This window comes from Elgaria multicarinata, chromosome 17, assembly GCF_023053635.1.
Source record: "Elgaria multicarinata webbii isolate HBS135686 ecotype San Diego chromosome 17, rElgMul1.1.pri, whole genome shotgun sequence".
In the NCBI taxonomy this organism is placed as follows: Eukaryota; Metazoa; Chordata; class Lepidosauria; order Squamata; family Anguidae; genus Elgaria; species Elgaria multicarinata.
The window spans coordinates 7,523,140-7,544,217 of record NC_086187.1 but is presented as its reverse complement, the minus strand read 5'-3'; positions in this window follow the sequence as shown (position 1 = coordinate 7,544,217).

The window sequence follows — 21,078 nt, the reverse complement described above, 5'->3', positions numbered from 1 at the left end:
CCATATCGAGAAATCTTTTTAATGCATTAAGCAGCTGCCTTGTGCGCTATGCTGTGATGCATCAAAATAATTAGCAACTCTGATTGGCAATTATTTATGCATTAAGCAGCCGTTTTGTTTTCATCCAGCTATCTTCTCCTAGAAATAAAAATGAAAATGGAGGCCATAAATAAAACAGCCCATCCCGATGGCTGTGAAGGTTTCTGATCACTCTCAGAAGATACTTGCGGGTACAGAGAGGCCATAGCTAGACCTAAGGTTTATCCCTGGATCGTCCAGGGGTCAAACCTGTTCATCTAGGTGACACACAGGGGATCCAGTGTTCAGGCAGGGGCGAACCCTGGATGATCCCAGGATAAACCTTAGGTCTAGCTGTGGCCAGAGACATATCAGCTTACTTCTGTTCCATGTCAGTTTCACAAGAGTTCATTCATAAGTATGTTCCATCCCATTTCCAGATCTTTAAAAAAAAAATCCATGAAAATTTACATTATTTTTTTAATGTACTCAACTTTGTATTGATATTATTCTAAAATATGCACTTTGATATGCATTTTACCTAAAATACACATTTATTTAGGTGCATTTTGGATTGTTTTCTTGATCCTAGTAATGTGAAAACTGAAGGGTAACTGCAGCCCAATCTGCATATTAGTTCAGGAAGTGTGAATGAGGTTGGAATGCTTAAAAATGCGGACCGAACAAAATCCTTGATCCTCTCTACCTATGCTAAACCACTGAAGGAAGGATCCAGAGGGGCACTATTTATTTATTTAAAACGTTTGCATCCCTATATCACTAGGCTCTCAGGGCAGCATACAGATAAAATTATACAATATAAAATAATAAATATACATAGCTAAAAACAAACTGAATCATTAATCAAGCTAAAACCAGTATAGAATTTAAAAGCAGTAAAAACAATTAAAACAGTTAAAACAATGTATGAACTTGGTGAATTTAACCATTAAAGGTTTTGTTAAAAAGCCATGTTTTTACTTGGCGCTGGAATAAAATCAGCGTTGGCGCCAGTCAGGCCTCCAAGGGGAGGGCATTCCACAGTCGGGGTGCCACAACAGAGAAAGCCTTCTCCCTTGTCCCATCATAGCGAATGTGTTGTGCTGATGGGATGCGGAGGAGGGCTCCTCCAACAGATCTCACGTCTCGGGCAGGCAGATATAAGGAGAGGTGCTCTCTCAAGTATCGAGGTCCCAAGCCGTTTAGGGCTTTAAACATCATTACCAATACCTTGAATTCTGACCAGAAGCATATAGGCAGCTAGTGCAATTTCTTTAAGACCAGTGTTATATGGTCTCTGTAAGATGTATCCGCCAGCAGTCTAGCTGCTGCATTTTGCACTAGCTGCAACTTCCGAGTTGTCTTCAAGGGCAGCCCCACGTAGAGTGCATTGCAGTAGTCTAATCAGGAAGTTATCAGTGCATGCATTACTGTGGCTAGCAGAGCAATGCTATGTATTTCTGTTCAGAAGTAAGCCCCATTGAGTTCAATGGGACAAACTCTTTGGTACGTGTGTATAGGATGGCAGCCTTAGTAGCATATCCAGAATATCTGTATTAATGGGATTTTAGACATTTTATAAGCTAAGGTGACCTTATGGAAAGGAGGACAGGGCTCCTGTATCTTTAACAGTTGTATAGAAAAGGGGATTTCAGCAGGTGTCATTTGTACTCATGCAGCATCTGGTGAAATTCCCTCATCACCACAACAGTTAAAGCTGCAGGAGCCCTGCCCTCTTGACCAGACACAAAAGAGGGCAGGTTTCCTGCAGCTTTAACTGTTGTGATGAAGAGGGAATTTCACCAGATGTCATTTGTATGCATGGAGCACCTGGTGAAATGCCCATGTCATCACAACAGTTAAAGCTACAGGAGTCCTACGTAGCATGACCAGACACAAAAGAGGGCAGGGCTCCTGCAGCCAAGTGCTGCATGCATACAAATGATACCTGCTGAAATTCACTTTTCTATATAACTGTTAACAATACAGGAGCCCTGTCCTCCATTTCATTTGGTCACTCTATATAATCTTTCCTGGAAGCTCAGCTGAAAGGTGGTATAGAAAATAGAATCATAGAATCATAGAGTTGGAAGGGGCCTACAAGGCCATTGATTCCAACCCCCTGCTCGATGCAAGAATCCACCTTTAAGCATCCCTGACAAATGGCTGTCAAGCTGCCTCGTGAATGTCTCTATTTATACTGCCAAATATAGGGTGACCATATTTGGGAAACCAAAAAAGAGGACACCTAGTGTGTGTGTGGGGAAGCAGCTTTCTGAGTCCTGCAGAAAGTACGTTATTCCCTCGCCACCTTAAAGAACCCGATTGGAGTGGAGGAGGGGAAAGGATTTCATTCTACACCACCACCATCCACTCCAATTGGGCCCTTTTCTATAACGTCCACGAATGACCCACTTTCCCCTTTAAGACCTCAACTGGAGCTCGGGGTGGGGGAATGATGTGCCTCAAGAAAGCATGTCATTCCCTCCTGCCATGCTAATGGCAACCTTAAAGGGGAAGGTATGTCATTCCAGGACATTATTGAAAATTATAGAAAATCCCCCCTGACACCATGGAAAGAACAAAAAACAGGACAAATCTGGGGAAATCCTGACGGTTGGTCACCCTACCTAATAGCCAAAGCTCCCTGAGTGGTCCACAAAAATAAAAATCATTTGAAATATAAAACAAACAGTATAAAAAATGATATAAAATACAATATCAAAGCACAACCAGGATAAAATCAGCAACAGTGCAGAAATACAAATTTAAAATATGAATTTAAAACAGCAACATTTAAATTAAATTTATAGACTGTTGAAATACTGAGGGAATGAAAAGGTCTTCACCTGGTGTCTGAAAGAATATAGTGTAGGTGCCAGGCGAACCTCCTTAGGGAGCTCATTCCACAGCCGGTGTGCAACAGCAGAGCAGGCCCTCCTCCTGGGAGCCACCTGCCTTACTTCCTTTGGCAGGGGCTCACGGAGAGCCCACGACCTCCCTAGGTAAATAAGAGTGGATGTGTAGGCCCAATTTCATCTTAAAGCGGTAGGGTTGAGAGATGAACAACATGTTTATCTGTGGATGATGCCTTCATAACAAAGCTTTTATCCTTCTCTGGGCTGGATGGGATTACCCAGGAAAGAAATATTGGCTCTATGTGCATTGACGATGCAAAAGTCAAACTTAGTGGTAGGACAATATTGGGGAAAGGATTTAAAATCAAATTGCCAGTATCCAAAAGCCTCAATGTAAGACTCTATGTCAGGAGTCCCCTAACCTTTTGGTTCGGTGGGTGTATTTGGAGAGAATTGTGGGTGCTCTCGCAAAATGGCTGCCATGGAGGGCTTGGCCAGTCACAGAACACTCATTTCCTAGAAGGCAAATTGGTGAGACTAAAAGAAAAGTCGAATGCCCAAGGACCTAAAATACAAGGCACAGATGGGGTCTGAGCCCCCAAACCATTTTGGAAGTCAAATACAGATGGCGTTGGAGGGCAGAACTTCATGTGGCAGCATGCTAGCCTACCAGTTTTTAAAAAAACAATAATTAGAAACATTTTAAAATTAAAAAAAAAATAAGGATGGGCATAGAGCCTAGTGGGCACTGAGAGAGGTGTCCCAGAGCATAACGGTACATTGATGTCCACAGGAACCATGTTGGAGACTCCAGCTCTATGCTGTTTTTGGACTAATGTGTACACACTTGGTTGCTACATTTAAAAAGGATATTGCAGAGCTGGAAAAATTATAGGATTTATAGTCCAAATTACCAAAGGGTTGGAGCATCTCCTCTATATGGAAAAACTGGAATATATGTTGCTTCTTAATTTTGAGAAAAGGGTGACTCTAATTCGACATTTATTTATTTATTTATTTATTATTGCATTTATATTCCGCCTTTTTTCCTCCAAGGAACCCAAGGTGGCGTACATAATCCTCCTCCTCTCCATTTTATCCTCACAACAACAAACCTGTGAGGTAGGCTGGGCTGAGAGTCTATAACTGGCCCAAAGTCACCCAGTGGGTTTCCATGGCCAAGTGGGGACTAGAACCCAGATCTCCCGACTCCCAGTCCAACACTTTAGCCACTACACCACAGAACTTGAGAGAGGTTTATAAAATTATGGATAGTATAGAGCAGTGTTGGGCCTCCAGATGTTTTTGGATTACAAATCCCATCAACCCTGATCATTTGCCATGCTAGCAGGGGCTAATGGGAGCTAGAGTCCAGCAACATCTGGAGGGCTGCATATTTCCCAATCCTGGTATAGATTGGGTGGGAAGAGTTATTTTTCTCCTTCTTTTATAGGATTGGTTGAGAATTCCATTTGGTTCACATTCTCATGCAAACATATCTAATTCAAATCCCCTGAAATAAACGTGAGACAGAATGCAGCTGCATTCTGAAATGTGCATTTTTCCTGACGTTGAGCTCAAATTCTGCAATTTTAAAAGTATACACAATAGGGGTGTGCACGGACCCCCCACTCTGCTTCACTTTCAGATCTGCCATTTTCGGATCGGGCCGCTCCACCCCGCCCCCACTCCGCCTATGCCCACTCCGCTCCGCTCGGAGCTCCGGATCCGGATCGGAGCGCCGTTCCCCCCCATAGGGGGGGTTACCGGGCCCTGCCGCCATCGCCGCCCATGTGGCGACGGCGGCAGAGCCCGGTAAGGGACCAAGGGAGAGGGGGACCTTACCTGCCTCCGTCCATGGTCTGTCGCTGTCTTCAATTGAGCCCGCGGTTCCACCAGGAAGTCTGGGCCGCAAGCGGCCCAGACTTCCTGCTGGAACCACGGGCTCAATTGAAGACGCTGACGGACCACGGACGGAGGCAGGTAAGGGAGAGGAGGGCGGGGGGGTTACCAGGCCCTGCCGCCGTCGCCGCATGGGCGACAGCGGCAGGGCCCGGTAAACCCCACTTACCTTTCCAGTGGAGCTCCGGATCGAGGCGAAGGATCCGCCTTCACCTCGATCCTCTTCGCCACGCTCCGCCGGCCCCCCAATCCTCTTCGCCTCTGCCTTAAGGGGAGGCGAAGCACCCCGCTCCGCTTCTAATTCGCCGGTCCGATTAGAAGCGGAGCACATCCCTAATACACAACAACACATACGTTATGAAAAAGTGTGCACAAAATATGCATCTTAGGGGAAAGTGCAGACAACATCTCCTTAGTCTACAGTGGGGAAATAGATACATTTAAATATGCGCATTAAAAATCCATACATTTGAAAAAAATGCATTAAAATGCATATATTTGATAACATGTGCATGGAAGCATGCACAAATATCTGTGCAGAATGTTTTTTTCCGGAAGCGTCCACAAATCAATGCAGGGAAAGGGATGGAACCAATTTAGCTGTGAAGATCGTACGGGCTTCCAAGAAATGGACGTGATATTTGCTGATCCTTGCTCTTTTGCAATAACGCTAGAACACCTGGTCACCTTATGAATTTAATCGGCATTAACTTTAGAGCAGAGAAAAGGTAGTACATCATCCAATGAAGTATTAACTTATGGAATCCACTCCTCTTCCTATTCCACATTGCCCTATTTGAAACCACCATGTTTTATTTATTTTATTAATTATGTTTATATCCCATCTTTTTTCCTGCAAGGAACCCAAGCTAATTTACATAATCCCGCCCCCTCCTCTCCATTTATCCGGACAACAGTCCTGCAAGACTACACCATGGCCATTAGGTTAGATGGCTTTTCCAAAAGAAAAAAACCCAAAAACGATTAGACAATTTACTGGAGATAGATCTATTAGCCATGATAGATAGATGGAACATCCATCGTAACATGCAGTCTACCTTGGAATACCAAATGCTAGGTGGTGGAGAAGAAACAGGGAACAGCTTCTGCCTTCATGCCTTACTTGTGGGCTTCCTGGGGGTATCTGGCTAGCCACTGTTGGTGTCAGGATCCAGGACTAGTTGGATCCAGCAGAACTCGTCTTACATTCTTATATAGAAGCTGTATCTGGTATTGGCAATGAGTTACCTTGAAAGACACATGGATTCAGAATGCAAAGACTGAGAAAGTTTCATGCGTTTCACAATGGGGATCTTACAATGGGGAATCCTCTGTTGACCTTCATAGGTCAAATGAAAGAGAAAGTATTTTTTTCATATAACGACCATCAGAAACACGTGGCCCAGATTGTCCAAATTCAAAGCAGGAAGTGAGCCCATGAAGTGTCCACTCTGGACCCTTAGCTGAGTTCCAGCTACAGGTGAGGACAACCATCTACGGAAACAAGCAATCCATAGCTAGAGCTTTGAACAGTGCGTCCTATAGAAGGCAATATAAAAAATTCTGCCACAGGGTAGGCCAAATTTTGTGCCTAGAAAGGCCAGCTTCTGCAACTTGCATGAATTGTGCAATTCAAGCACATCTGCCAAATTGCTCACTTTTGTACAGTTCTGAGTCTTTTTTTTATTTTCCATATTTATTTTTAGTATTCTGCATAATTTCTTCTAGTATTCCTAGCTGCAGTGGTGGGGTGGGTGGTGGGGAGCATATCAGCTGCCCAGAAGCCCCATGCTCAGACAATTGCAAGCCCCCTCTGGCTATTGCTCACGTACTTTCAAGCATCTCTTCATAACCCTATGGACTAGAATTTTTTCCCCCACAAATGCCCAAGCTTCTCTGGATGCTGACTCCTTCCCCTGTGAGCATTCTCACATTCTAAAGGTTCTGAATTGCACTCACTACCTGAATGACAGAAACAGATCGAACTGTGATGAGGCTCAGTACTGGGCAAAAGGTGGGATACAAGTAATAACAACAACAACATTTCTGTGTTCCACCTAATGAGCCACAAGTTTTCCAATGCTACTACATTCTTTCTATTTCCCTTCCCAAGAGTCAGTTAGGATTCAGAACACTGGGGGTATTTTCCCCAACCCATAGCTCCCCCCCCCTAAGGATTTTATGTACTTCTGCAAACCTGAAGGGTCCTCTCAAGAATGTAGATATCTTCTTCTTGTGTGTCGATTCTTGCAAGTCCACAGCAGGACTTCAAGTAATTCCAAATATTGCATTGATACTAGACTTGGGACATCAGGGAAGTGACTAGTAATATAATCAGCAGACCAATCCTTTAACAATATTTGTTATTATTTATTACATTTATATGCCGGCCCATAGCCGAAGCTCTCTGGGTGGTTTACAAAGATCAAAACACTGATCATAAAAAACTGATATATAAAATTTAAAACCATAAAAAGCATAAAAACAGATTAGATAATATCCATTTAAAGCAACTATTCTGTGTCAGTTAAAAACTCGTCACATTCTGCTGGGTGCCTGGAAGAAGAGAAAAGTCTTGACCTGGCACCGAAAAGATAACAATGTTGGTGCCAGGTAAGCCTTGTTGGGGAGATCATTCCATAATTGGGGGGCCACCACCGAAAAGGCCCTCTTCCTTGTTGCCATCCTCTGAGCTTCCCTTGGAGTAGGCACCCGGAGGAGGACCTTAGACATAGAGTGTAGTGTATAGGTAGGTTCATGTCAGGAGAGGCGTTCTGAGCCGTGTAAGGCGTTATAGGTTAAACTCAGAACATTGAATTGGGCTCAGAAACATACAGGCAGCCAGAGCAAGCGGGCCAGAGTTGTTCTTATATGTTTGAACCTTCTGGTTTCTCTTATCAATCTGGCCGCTGCATTTTGCATGAGCTGCAAAATAATATCATTTGACGCCTATTACGTGACAAAATTTGAATGAAGTCAAATATTTTATGAAGCCAAAAATACCATTACAAAGGTGGTAGTTTGCCTTTTTATTACATTGTGATGTTATCTGGTAACAACGGGGGGCCCTTCTTCTCCAGTCTAGATAGCCATGACACTGGATTGCCAACTGACCAGGAAAAAATGACCTGGCTTGCTCTTCTGCCTCTAGCAGCAGCTTCATGTACAGAAATCAGTATATGAGGCTTTTAACAACATGAAGATAAACGTTAATTGTCACTTCCTAATTTTTACACACCCACCTGCTGCTTTTTGACTACATCAGGATAAACACAAAATATTAGTACATTTTGCTGCAGATTGCAAGTAATCCACCAGTGTATATCAGCTCATGTGCATAGCCACCCCCACCTGTCACCTTCAAAGCCCACTACGTACATCCGATGAAACAGGGTGTTGCCTAGGGATCATTTCACTGCAATCAATGGATGACTTGGGACATTAACATTAAGGCTTACTTTCTGAGAAGACATGAATGTAAAAGATTGCAGCATAAAACAACATGAAACCCCCCTAATGATCCATTTTGAATTCTAAAACCTGATTATGATTTAGGCTACAGAACAAATGAAAACAAATATACGCAATAAGGAAGAAAAAGATTGCATTAAGAAATAGCTTTGTTGTCATTCCCTAGCTAGGAATGAGCTGCTTTCCATTTTGCCCGATGAAGCATTCTGTGTTATTCAAAAGCATCCATGATCTTTCAAAATGAGATATTTGGCCAAATATATTAATCTTGAGACAGCCATTTCGATCAAACTTGGGGGGTGGAAGTGCTGCTGCTGAGCACATGTTAGTTAGCATCACACCTCTTCAGACAGTACTTTAATTAATTCTTTAAATTGTTTTATATTCCACTTTGCAGTTCTTAACAGGATTTTCAATCTGTGAGCACTATTCTTAGTGGAAAGGCAGGAGTATAAATGTAATAAAGAAAGAAAGGCAGCTTATAAACATGATGAGAGACATAAGCCAAGTCTAAAACAAAACAAAAAAAGTTCATTTAAAACAGCAGTGCCAAAAACAAAAGACCACACATCACTGAAAACCAAACACTAAAGCCAGCAGGGGTAAAAAAAAGATCTAACTCACCAGCTTAGCTAAAACCCTTTGGATTTTTAAAAGGGCTCATCTATTCTTCTTGAAAATAAAAGCAAGGAGGGTGCTGATTAGCTTTCCTGGGGAGGGAATTCCTCCCAATGAGGGTCACCACAGAGATCGGCTTCTATCCCCACCATAACTCCCGGCAGCTGTGGATCTGTGCCGTCCACTCCCACTTTTAAATGCCTCTGTGATTTTGTTTAGCTCCACCCACCCAATACATTGAATAAATGTATACACTCCCAATGCAACCACTTTGCTGTTGAATGGAGCCTTTGCAATGAAACAGAAAACAACTCTTGGTGCTCACTGCTAAGCTTGTTCTCCGGAAGTCAGCTGTGGTTTCTCCAAGTACAGGATCGCAGCCTTAAAAGGGTGCAGTCAAGGACTCTTAACGGGAATTAGCGACTTCTTAACACTCTTCAACCATTCTGCTGTGCTACTGAGTCACAATCTCTGGTGGATAAAAAGTGGATCTTTTCCATCCTTGCAATATACGCTTACGGATGGAGTAGGAATCAATGGCTACTGGCACTGATGGCTATGTGCTACTTCCAGTATCAGAGGCAGTAAGCTTATATACACCAGTTGCTGGGGAACATGGGTGGGAGGGTGCTATTGCACCATATCCTGCTTTGTAGTCCCAGGCCGATGGTTGGTTGGCCACTGTGTGATCAGAGTGCTGGACTAGATGGACCCTTGGTCTGATTCAGCAGAGCTTTTCTTATGTTCTTAATTGGCATGTTGCAGTAGGGATTGTGGTGGCAGAATGTGGAGGTGATACTTATTTTGGATTAATTAGCACTAAGCTAAGTACACACACGCCAGTTTCATCTAATGAGGGTTGATTCACAAACTTCAGTGCATGCAAAGGAAACCCATAAATGATTCTGTTACCTCTGTCTCTATCTCTCGATAATCTATCATCTATTTATCTATCCATCGATCATGGATGTTAGTCAGTGTCAGCAGCACCAAGAATGGACTTGCAGGCATGAATGGGTCCGATCCTACACCAAACCCCACACACCGAACTTTCACATTGCCCTCGATGCAAATGCTTCCCAATGGAAGCACTTCCCACATTCAGTTGCTGTTCCGAATGTGTGCCGCCTGTGCAGAGAGGGCCAGTTCATACACGCATGTTCACCACTTGAAAACGGCACGGTCGAGTGCTGACCTGCATGTGCAGACTGCGCCGTTACAGATCAAGCACTACAGACGGAGTGTTCAGACCACGTTAGGCACAGCACTCCTCCGGGCAAGTCAGCAATCGACCAATGGACACGCATGTTTAGATCAAGGCTGCATTTGCTTTTTCCTACACAGGAGTCATTTCCATGTAAGAGAAACAGCATGAACCTAATATGCAGTTCATCACTTATGCCAGGGGCACACATCTATGTTGCCAGAGTGTACGCGCAGGGGGAAACCAACAATGATAACATCCTGGCGTGTGCGCATGTAACAACAACAACAACAACAATAATGATCCAGAATCTGCCTCCTGCAAAAGGAAAGATTCCATTCGTGAAAGGTTCCTCTACCTGATTTTTGGGATCCCCCTTCCTCCCACACCACAGCTCTCCCCAATTATCAGGCTCCCCAGATTCAGTGGGACATTTTCAGGGGGCCTACGGCTGTGGTGGAAAGGAGGCGGACAGGGAAGTTCACTTCCCTCAGAACTGATCCAGCATAAATCTGGATCCAAACCAGTAATAAGCATAATAATGACGAATGTGTGCATTGGCCAAATGTGACAGGGCTCCCAGCTCAGTGTTGGGTCCCCTGTTTTCCATGCGGAAGGTCGCAGGTTCGCTCCCCGTCATCTCCAGGTGGGGCAGGCTAAACCCCTGCCTGGAACCCTGGAGAGCCACTGCCAGTCAGTGTCGACAGCGTTGGGCTGGACGCCTGAGCACTTTCTGTGTTCCTATGACAGACGCAGAAAAAGTGGTGTCCATGTAGGGAATAGCACCTCGCATCCAAAAAATCCAACCTGAAGAGTTCAGAAGCAGTTGCAAAGCCTCCAAGATACCCACTCCACGGTGTGTGTGTGTGTGTGTGTGTGTGTGTGTGTGTGTGTGTGTGTGTTCTCCATGCTAGCCCTCCACCCAGCCCAAGCTTCTTCCACAATACATTAAATAGTCTTTAAGGTAGACTTCCCCAACCTGGTGCCCTCCAGACTTAGACTAAGAACATCAGAAGAGCCCTGATGCTGGATTGGACCGAGGGTCCATCTAGTATAGCCCTCTGTCCACCCAGTAGCCCACCAGCTGTCGACCCACAAGCAGGAGATGGTGCAACAGCACCCTCCCACCCATGTCTCCCAGCAACTGGTGCACACAGGCTTACTGTCTTGGATACTGGAGGTAGCACACAACCATCTGGGCTATTGATATAGCCTCCTCCTCCTCCTCCTCCTCCTCCTCCTCCTCCTCCTCCTCCTCCTCCAGAAATGTATCCACACACACCCTTTGAAAGCCATCCAAACTACAACTTGGTCCTCCCTGGGCTGCCGTAAAGTGCCACCAGCCTCTTGGCTTGTCTTTATTGCTGCTCCAGAAATGCCACCCTCTGTTTACCTGGACGGTTCGGGTCCCTCGCTCTCGCTCCCTTTCTCAGCCTCCCCAAAAGGACCAAGGCGTGAAGTTAGCCCGAGTTCTCCCAGTCGCTTCCAGGGGTCCGTCTTGCTCCCAAATCCAACCCCCAGCTGCCTCCAGGATCGAGGGCGAGCGCAGCTTCTCCCGCGGGGGCGTCCTCCGCTTGGAATTCCTTTGGCGAGAAGAAAACCCTGATGCGAACGGCCCCCTTCTTCTAAAACACCCACCCCCCACCCCCGACCCCGCCACCCAATCCAAAGCTGCCTCCTGGCTGGCAGAACCCTGCGCTTGAATGCCGATCTCTTTCCCTTCTAGACCGAGACGCTAAAGAAATACCCAGTAAGAAAGCTGCGCAAAAGTCGTCCTAGAGACGGACAGGGCGAAGGAAGTGGGAACTGGGAAAGGGGTGGGTGGGTAGCCGTTTGCCCTTGATCCGTGTGTTGCACTACCACCTACAGTCCATGTCTCTGACTAGCAGGAGGTCGGAGCGGGGGGTGGGGGGGCACACCTATCCCGGGAGCTTCAGGAGGGCTTTCTTTCTTTCTTTCTTTCTTTCTTTCTTTCTTTCTTTCTTTCTTTCTTTTTTAAAAAGCAAAAACTCTTGCGGCAGGTACAGTCTACAAAAGAAAGCCACGAGCCCGCACGGATCTGGACACAGAGCAGCTGGCCAGTAGGACTGCATCAGTCACATTTCATCCAAGTTAGAGTAGACCCCCTTGAAATGAAAGGGTCTTTTCCCCCAAGGAGACCCGTTCTGCTCCAAGTAGGACTTTTTACCCCACGAGGAGCGCTTTACAAAGAAGGCAAGGCAGCCAGCCCGGGTAAGCCGAAAGGGACAATTGCAAAAGGAAGAAAGAGAAGACCGTCACTCAAAGGTCACCAGATGCCGCGCAAGCTTTCGAGTCCGTCAGAACTCTTCATCGGGTGAGATGCTAAACGAAGCAAAAATAAATAAATAAATAAATGCGTTTTTTAAAAAATAAAAATGGGCGGGGGTGGGGAACAGTGGCTGATGTTCAAGCCTGAATTTGGTTACAGTCTGGATAGGGAGAGTGGTCGGGCAGCAGACATTCAAATTAAGTTGTACCAGGTCCTGAGCTGATTTCAACTTACACACCTCACTTAAGTTGATGCCTGCCCCGTTGATGTTACAATCTACAATGCAGTGGAGGCTGGTGGCTCCGATTTCGGTGGGGTTTGGCATCTTGGTTCCGTACCTTGGAGAGCTCCTTTAGAGTTCTAACTAAAACCCAGAATGGAGTCACAGCCCCACCGAAATGGGAGGCACCAGCCTCCACTGCCTCCGCGATTTAGGCCAACCGCGGTTCCAAACGCAGGATGCAGCTTTTCGAGTGACACACGCTCCAGCTCCCTGTTTCAGTGCGGGGTTTCTTGCAAAGAAGGGACAGGAATAAGCAAACAGGGCTTCACAGCAGTGGTTCCATTTCCAATTTTTTGTCCCTGCGCTTTCCCCTTCCACGGGCGAGTCTTAAGCCATGGGCGCAAGGCTCGGAGAACAATAACAACACGGCGCACCGAAGCACATTTCCCCGGTCCAGTGTCCGAATCTCTTTGGGCCACCTTCAAGGCTTCACAAGTCTCTTCCAACCTCGCCTTGAAATGTCATTGTCAAGGCGAGGAGCCTTACCTGGTCAGTTTCAAGCCTCTCCTGGTCGATTGCAGCTCTGTCGTCTTCCCGGGAAGGGCTCATTCGTCCTGCTGAGTCAAAGAAGGAAGAAAGGGATGGAGCCGGGCACCGAGGGTCGGGGGGACGGGACGGACGGGGACGGGACCGACCCACCCATGCCCCGTTGACTTGCACCCGAGTCCGGGCCGCGTTTTAAAGAGGTTCCCTGAAAATGACGAAGCAGCAGGAACTGACGTGCTCAGTCATTCATACGATTTAGTCCCAAAGACTCCGATTTAAGGGCTCCGTTTGCGTGGAGTTTTCACACCCACACCCATCAAATGCTTCCTTCCCTGTCCCGCCTCCCTTCCCCCCCCCCACACACACACTTTGCTTGGTATCTGAGGGTAACGACCCCGCTTTCTCTAAGCCCCCCTTTCCCCAAGAGAGTCTCTGATCTTTGGCGTCGTGACGGGGGAGGGGGAAAGAAGGGGGAAGGGAAGAGAAAAATCAACTCCGGTGTCGCTCAGTTCGTGCAACAGTAGCTGGGCGCGACGCTTTCATTGCTATCTAAAGCACAAGCGGAGTCCCATCACCTGCGGAGGCTACAGTGGCTTCCAAACGAGGGTTTTCTTAAAAAAAGAAAAGAAAAAAGAAGAAGCAATCTGTTATGTTTTGCAAGTGCGTGTGTCTGCGTGACCCATGATGCACCCGATCTCTTGTGTTGCAAATGAAAATCCCAAGAAATTTGTATCTGTCGGAAGCTGCCCAAATTCGACTGGTGAAGTGGTCCTTTTTCCCTTTTTTCTTTTAATGCACCAGCTTTGGTTCATGCCAACACCTGCAAGCTTATGTAGTTGTAGTATTTATGGTTTCATATATCTGAAGAACTTCCTACAGCCAGCATACGAAGAATAACCTTTATTTCAAGTGAGTCACAATACATACAAAAACTGCCTCTCCCATGTCAGGTGAATGCATTTATACAAATCACTAAAACACTCACTCAAGTCAATTAACCCAATCAGCACACAATCATTACATCTTTCCTTTTTTCTATTTTTTCTTTTAATTTTCGTACCCAAATCTTAGAGGTTTTCTCACAATTCTTCCTCTAGATGTGATTACTGGTTTCTCCTCCAGCTTCATCTTTTTTTCTTCATTCTGTTCCATATTTACACTTACACCACCTTCTTTCTCACTCTCCCTATCATGACTTTCCTCACTCATCCTTTTCCCAGATGTTTGTAAGTCCTTTCTATTTCTCCTATATAACCTTTCATCCTGCGTTTCCACCACATATGATCTAGGATTTTGATGATGCTCAATTACTTTTGCTGGTTGCCATATTCCTTCTTTCTGAATAGTAACTCTTTCTCCCACATCCAGTGGTAGCAATAGCTTAGCCCCATGATCATAATAAGTTTTCTGCGTTTTCTGTCTTTTTTAAACTGTTCTTGCACCCTACTATGTGAAATACTTTCTGGTTGCAGCAATGTCTTTGCTACAGGTAATCTTGTTCTCAACCTTCTTCCTATTAGTAGCTGTGCTGGGGACTGATTATCTAGCATAGGTGTATTTCTAAGATCTAACAGGCAAAGATATATATCTGTATTATCCAAGCTACTCTTCTTTAAGATCTTTTTGACTGTTTGAATAGTTCTTTCAGCCATTCCGTTTGATCTTGCACAATATGGACTAGAAGTGACATACAAAAATTCCATTCTTTTGCAAACATTCTAAATTCCTTAGAGTTAAATTGAGGACCATTATCAGATATTACAGTTTCAGGTATGCCATGTCTAGCAAATACAGATTTACAATGCACGACCACACATTTACTAGTTAGCATTTCCAATGCACAAATTTCCACAAATTTTGAATAATAATCTACTATCAGAAGATATTCTTTCCCATGAAACTCAAATAAATCTACTCCCAGCTTCTGCCAGGGTCTTTCTGGTATTTCATGAGGCAACATTGGTTCCTTTTGATTATTATTTCTGAAAGTTTGACATATCTTACAAGATTGTATTAATCCTTCTATTTGCATGCACATACCTGGCCAAAACATCACATCTCGAGCTCTTCTCTTACATAACTCAATTCCCAAATGACTTTCATGAATTAATTGCAACATTTCTTTCCTTAACTTTTGAGGCACAATCAGCCTATCATTTTTAAATAATAACCCATCATACACACTTAATTCCTCTCTATAATTCCAATATGGCTTAAGTCCTTCAGATACTTGTGCTTTCCTTTCTGGCCACCCTGACAAAATAACTGCTTTTAATTCTTGCAGAACATTATCTTCTGAAGTTATTAATTTAAATTCCTTATATTTTGAGTCAGAAATAGGTAAACAAGACATTAGCAGATTTACAGCCACTTCAGCTTCTTCAGTGTTAAAATTTTCTCCATATAAGCTCTTGATAATGCACCAGCTATTTTCAACTCTTTACCAGGTTTATATTTTACATTCAAATGGTATTTCTGTAATGTTAACAACCATCTCTGAATTCTTAGAGGAGCAGCATGTAATGATTTTTTAAAAATTACTTCCAGTGGTTTATGATCAGTTTCAACAGTAATTTCTCTACCATATATGTATTGATGGAATCTAGTACACCCAAATACAATAGCCAACATTTCTTTTTCTATTTGTGCATATGATTGCTGACACTCATTCATTGCCTTAGAAGCATATGCCACTGGTAAACCTCCCTGCTCCCAATCCTGTACCACTAGCATCTACTGATACAACCACAGGTTCAGTAACACTATAATATCTTAACACAGCAGCTTTTGTTAATATCTGTTTTAATTTATTATATGCTTCTTCATGACTCTGGGTCCATTCAAACTCTACCTCCTGAGTTAGAAGTTGTCTCAAATTAGTTGTCAATGTAGCAAGATTTGGAATGAATTTAGCCAAATAATTAACCATGCCTAAAAATCTCTGTAACTCCTCTTTATTTTGAGGACTTGGCATTGCATTAATAGCTTCAATTTTACCTCTATCAGGTTTTATTCCTTCTATAGTCAAAATATATCCCAAATATTTGATTTCACTCATAGAAAATTTACATTTATCTTTGTTCAATTTCAAATTCTTTAATCTACATCTTTCTAGAACTTGTCTAGCTCTTTCATCATGTTGTTGTTGTGTCTTTCCCCATATCAAAATGTCATCAATATAACACACAACTCCTTCTAACCCTTCAAACACTTGTTGAATGGCTCTTTGATATATTTCAGGAGCAGATTAGATACCAAAAGGCATTCTAGCAAATCTATATCTGCCAAAAGGTGTATTAAAAGTACATAGTCTGGAACTCTTTTCATCCAGTTTGATCTGCCAGAATCCATTACTAGCATCCAACACAGAAAACACTTTTGCACCTGACAACTCACTAGTAATTTCATCTACTGTAGGTAATTGAAAGTATTCTCTTCGGATTGCTTTATTCATATCCCTTGGATCCAAACAAATTCTTATTGATCTTTACCAGGTTTGTCCACAATTACTATTGAATTTACCCATTCAGTAGGTTCTTCTACTTTAACAATTACACCCATTTGCTCCATTCTTCTAAGTTCTTTATCCACTTTTGCTCTTAACATAACTGGAATTTTACGAGAAGCGTGCACCACTGGTGTTACCTGTGGATCCATTTTAATTACATATTGACCTGGCAAACATCCTAATCCCTGAAACACATCTTCATATTGTTTAGATATTTCTATTCCTTCCTCTCCTTCTAACAAATTTACTCTTTTCACTAAATCTAATTCAATAACTGCTTTTAAACCCAAAATTGATTTCAAAATCTACTACTTGAAATTCTAACTCAAATTCTTTCCCTTTATATGTAAATTTCATAACACACTTCCCAAATACTTCCAATCTTGTACCTGAATAGGTAACTAATCTTGTGTTTGATTTCTGTAAACATTCATTCTGGAATTTCTTATAAGTTTTTAAGGATATAACATTAGCCTGTGCCCCAGTATCAATCTTAAACTTTACATGTTTATTCTTTATTTTAAGATCCACAGTCCATTCTTCTTCCCCTTTTTCAGATGTTAAATTTCCAATGAACATATCTTGCAAATCGTCTTCCTCCACCAAATGCATCTTCTTGTTAACAAACTGGACATTCTTAGTTTTACACATTTTCTCAAAATGGTTAGCTTTTCCACATCTCCTGCAATCTTTTCCAAATGCAGGACATTGTCTCATCTTATGATTGTTTCCACATCGAGAACAAAACTTTAAACTGGAACCAAAACTTGAAACGGGTTTCACGATCGGCTCTTCATGCAGCTGAATGTTCCTTTGGACATTATCTTTGTTTTTCAAAATATCCACTTGTTTTTCGGCTAATCCCAGTCCTTTTAATTGCTTCATAGTCACTTCCTCTGCTCTGCAAATATCCACAGCTTTTTCCAAAGTCAAATCGGCTTCTCTCAGTAGCCTTGCTCTGAGATTATCTGATCTTATTCCGCAAACAATTCTGTCTTTAATTAAAGAGTCACACAGCTGACTGAATTCACATGACTGTGCCAATAGTTTCAATTCAGTCACATAGGAATCAATAGGTTCTTCCTCATTTTGAACCCTTGAAAAAAAATTGTGTCTCTCATATGTAACATTTCTTTTAGGAGCACAATATAATTCAAACTTATTCAGCAAAATTTGTATCTTTTATTTGTATTCATCATCAAAATGGAAGGTGTTGTATACTTCTCTTGCTTCTTCGCCTATTAAATGCAAAAATAAAGCAGCTTGAAACTTCTCGCTTTTCTTATCAGCTCCACTTGCTATACAATACAGTTCAAATGCTTGCTTCCACTTTCTCCACTTTTCAGCCACATTACCTTCAAACAAAAGGTTTTCTGGAGGCTTTAGCTGATCCATTTGGTTACTTCTGACACCATGTAGTATTTATGGTTTCATATATATGAAAAACTTCCTACAGCCAGCATACGAAGAATAACCTTTATTTCAAGTGAGTCACGATACATACAAAAACTGCCTCTCCCATGTCAGGTGAATGCATTTATACAAATCACTAAAACACTCACTCAAGTCAATTAACCCAATCAGCACACAATCATTACAGTAGTTACACAGAACTCTTCCCCAGCCAATCTTCTGTGCCACGCACCTGTTCCTAGACTACTGAAGTTACGAAGCGCAGCCCAGCCTCCCTACTAGGGGTGTGCACGGACCCCCCAATCCGCTTTGTGGCCCGATCCAGAAAATCTGGATCGGGCCCGATCCTCTTCATGCTGCTCTGCCCGTCTCCCGCTCCGCTCTGTGGAGCGAGATCCGGCTTCGTCGCCGTCACTATATGGACGGTGGTGGCGGCGGTGGCTCAAGAGAAACCACCCACCCACCCCGCCCCCTTACCTTCCTCCGTCACGGGATTCAATTGAGGCCCCAGTTGAAGCTGGAAGAGGCCTCGGCCTTCACTTCCAGCTTCAACCTGGGCCTCAATTGAAGCTGGCAACGGAGGAAGGTAAGCGTCCCTCCTCCCTGCTCCCTTACCTGGCGCCGCCACTGCATGGATGGTGGTGCCGGCGGCGCCAGGTAGGCCAGGCCCCCGCCCCGGCCCCCACCCCAGTCCCCGCCCCCTTACCTTCCTCCCTTACCTTCCTCCATCGCGGGCTTCAATTGAGGCCCCGGTTGAAGCTGGAAGAGGCCTCGGCCTTCACTTCCGGCTTCAACCGGGGCCTCAATTGAAGCCGGCGATGGAGGAAGGTAAGCGTCCCTCCTCCCTGCTCCCTTACCTGGTGCTGCCGCAGCCACAGCCTCATGGATGGCAGCGCCGGCAGCACCAGATTAGTCCCCCTCCCCCCCACTTACCTTCAGGTGAAGTTCCGGATTGAGGCGATCCTCTTCGCCTCGATCCACAGCCCCCCTGACTCTCTTCGCCTCTGCCTTAAGGGTAGGCGAAGCCCCCCGCTCTGCTCCTGCTTCTCCGGTTCGAGGAGAAGCAGAGCACATCCCTACTCCCTACCCACCCAAAATGAACAGCCCCTGCTTTGGATGCAGAAGGTCCCAGGTTCAATCCCCGGCTTCTCCAGGGAGGGCTGGGAAAGGGACCTGCCTGAAAACCCTGGAGAGCCGCTGCTGGTCAGTGCCGACAATACTGGGCTAGATGGACCAAGGGTATACTTATACTCAGTATACTTATACTGAGTATACTTATACTCAGTGTAAGGCATCTTCCTAGGTTCCTATTTCCCATGGCTCTGCACACGCCACAATATCTTTCTCTTCCCCCCCCCCCAATTTTTTCTAATGAGCCAGTCCTGCCAGAGATGGTGTTAGGAGCTGTCACAACTCAAAACGGGTCATCTCTGGATCAGGCTGGTTGATGGCTAGTTACACAATGACTGTTGTGGGGGCCTGGATAGTCAAAAGAGGGGTGGGGGAGAAAGAGTGAGGCTAGAAAGCGAGAGAAAGAAGGCTAAGGAGAGAAAAGGGAGAGATCTAGTGAAGAAAGGGGATGTGGGGAGGGAATCATAGAATCACAGAATAGTACAGTTGGAAGGGGCTTCTAAGGCCATCTAGTCCAAACGCTGCTCAATGCAGGAATCCACCTTAAAGCATCCCTGACAGACGGCTGTCCAGCTGCCTCTTGAAGGCCTCTAGTGTGGGAGAGCCCACGACCTCCCTAGGCCATTGGTTCCATTGTCATACTACTCTAACAGTCAGAAAGTTTTTCCTGATGTCCAGACGGAATCTGGCTTCCTGAAACTATTGCACTCACTCACTATTGCATCTTGAGTAGCCTTCAATCTTATTAATGGTTTAATTTGTTTTTAGCTGTGTATATTTATTGTTTTATACTGGTTGTATGATTTTAACCTGTACACCACCCTGAGATCCTTGTGACATAGGACAGGATATGAATGTATAAATAAATAAATAAATAAATAAATAAATAAATCTATATTTTGTTTCTCACACAGCTTCGTGAGTCAGCCTTAAGGGATGGGAGAGAAATTAATTCAATTCACATTCTAATACAAACGTGTCTAATTTCACACACCTGCACCAGTACGCAAATCAAAAGAGATCCTTCAAAATTCACATTTTCCCATTTTTTTGAGTGCTCGAGTTTTTAAAAAATGCCTACCAAAATGGTTGCTTGCTTTGTACGTTTCTAGATAGTTATATAGCCTGAGTGGGGATTGTCGATCTCTCCGCCTTGTTAATGAAAACTTTTGTATCCTTCGAATATGATGGCACTCTAGACACAAAAGGGTGTAAGAAGTGGTCCAAGTACTGGGTCAAGGGTTCTAATGCTGCATTTAAACCCAGTACAATGGGGCAGCCAAGTGGAGGAAAACCGGGCTTGTGGATCTTCGGAAGTATATATAATATTGGTATACGAGGATAGGCATTTTGTAAAAAAGTTAGATGTTTGTCTATCAGTTCCATGATCATGGCTTCAACCACAACAGGCTTGATGATAAAGGCGACGTGTTCCTAACAGATATGCTTTGAGCCTTATCTGATCCTATTTTCAAGTAATTTTGTAACTTCACATGGGAGATGTCTATCATTTTGTACTAGGTATGTTTTTCAGTTCTTACAGATAAGATACTGTTTTTCTGAAGAAGCCGGACATGGTGGAACAGTACTGAACCTACTGATAGACAAAGGTTTCCTTTAAAACCTTTTCCTAACAGTAAAAAACCGTGCTGGTGTTCAATTTTTATGCTTTTATGTTATACTGGTTTTCTAGCACGTGCAGCTTTAACTGTTGTGATGAAGAGGGAATTTCACCAGGTGCTGCTGAAATTCCTCTTTCAATACAACTGTTAAAGATACAGGAGCCCTGTCCTCCTTTTCATATGGTCACCCTACTCATGCCTGCCAATCAAGTGCTCTTACAGGGCGCCTCCAATGCTGATCTCAGTATGTAAGCACAAAACCAGCTGCTTGAAA